Source organism: Arachis duranensis, chromosome 1 (assembly GCF_000817695.3).
Source record: "Arachis duranensis cultivar V14167 chromosome 1, aradu.V14167.gnm2.J7QH, whole genome shotgun sequence".
Lineage (NCBI taxonomy): Eukaryota > Viridiplantae > Streptophyta > Magnoliopsida > Fabales > Fabaceae > Arachis > Arachis duranensis.
The window spans coordinates 50,853,015-50,854,544 of record NC_029772.3 but is presented as its reverse complement, the minus strand read 5'-3'; the positions used below and the strand labels follow the sequence as shown (position 1 = coordinate 50,854,544).

Below are 1,530 nucleotides of genomic sequence, written 5' to 3'. Positions count from 1 at the left end.
GTTGTTTCTTACAAGTCAAGTCAAATTTTCAATTTTAAAAATCTTATCTTTTCAAAACTTTTTCAAAAATCAAATCTTTTTCATTTTTATCTTAGTATTTTCGAAAATTCTTTAAAATATTTTTCAAAAATCTTTTTCTTAATTTTATCTTTATTTTCGAAAATATAATCAATAATTAATGTTTTGATTCAAAAATTTGAAGTTTGTTACTTTCTTGTTAAGAAATGTTCAATCTTTAAATTCTAGAATCTTATCTTTTAGTTTCTTGTTAGTTAAATAATTAGTTTTAATTTTAAAAATTAAATCTATCTTATCTTATCTTTTTATCATATCTTTTTCAAAATTTTATCTTTTTCAAAAATTTGATTTTAAAATATCTTTTCTAAACTTCTTATCTTCTTATCTTCTTATCTTTTCAAATTTGATTTTAATATCTTTTTCAACTAACTAATTAACTTTTTGTTTGTTTCTTATCTTTTTCAAAACCACCTAACTACTTTTCCCTCTTCAATTTTCGAAAATATCTCATCTCTTTTTCAAAAATTCTTTTTAATTGTTTTAAATTTTAATTCTTTCTCAAAAAAATCTTTTTAATTAACTAATTGTTTTAAATTTTAATTTTAATTATATCTTATCTTTAAATTTTTGAAAATCATTAACTACTGTTTCAAAATTATTTTCGAATTCTCCCTCTCTTCTCTTCTTCTATTTATTTATTTATTTACTAACACTTCTCTTCACCTCTCTTCATCTCCAATCACTGCCTCTATCCTTACCCTTGTGATTGGATTCTCCACTTTTATTCCTTTCTTCTTCTACTAACAATAAGGAACCTCTTTACTGTGACATAGAGGATTCCTCATTCTTTTCTTGTTCTCTTCTTCCCTATATGAGCAGGAACAAGGAAAAAGGCATTCTTGTTGAAGCTGATCCTGAACCTGAAAGGACTCTGAAGAGAAAACTAAGAGAAGCTAAATTACAACAATCCAGAGACAACCTTTCTGACATTTTCGAACAAGAGAAGGAGATGGCAGCCGAACCCAACAACAATAATGCAAGGAGAATGCTAGGTGAGTTTACTAAACCAACGTCCAAATTTGATGGAAAAAGCATCTCCATTCCGGTCATTGGAGCAAATAATTTTGAGCTGAAACCTCAATTAGTTGCTCTAATGCAACAGAACTGCAAGTTTCATGGACTTCCATCTGAAGATCCTTACCAGTTTTTAACTGAGTTCTTGCAGATTTGTGAGACTGTAAAGACGAATAGAGTAGATCCTGAAGTCTACAGGCTCATGCTTTTCCCTTTTGCAGTAAGAGACAGAGCTAGAACATGGTTGGACTCACAACCTAAAGATAGCTTGGACTCCTGGGATAAGCTGGTCACAGCCTTCTTGGATAAATTCTTTCCTCCTCAAAAGCTGAGCAAGCTTAGAGTAGATGTTCAGACCTTCAAACAAAAAGATGGTGAATCCCTCTATGAAGCTTGGGAAAGATACAAGCAGATGACCAAAAAGTGTCCTTCTGACAT

The 1,530-nt window shown here is 29.7% G+C and overlaps 1 non-coding gene across 1 annotated transcript; it reads right to left on the bottom strand.

The window, feature by feature from the left end:
- Positions 1-1,426: 1,426 nt before the first annotated feature.
- Positions 1,427-1,530, bottom strand: LOC127742784 (small nucleolar RNA R71). The gene has a single exon (XR_008004187.1). It is a non-coding gene; the product is annotated as a small nucleolar RNA R71 (small nucleolar RNA).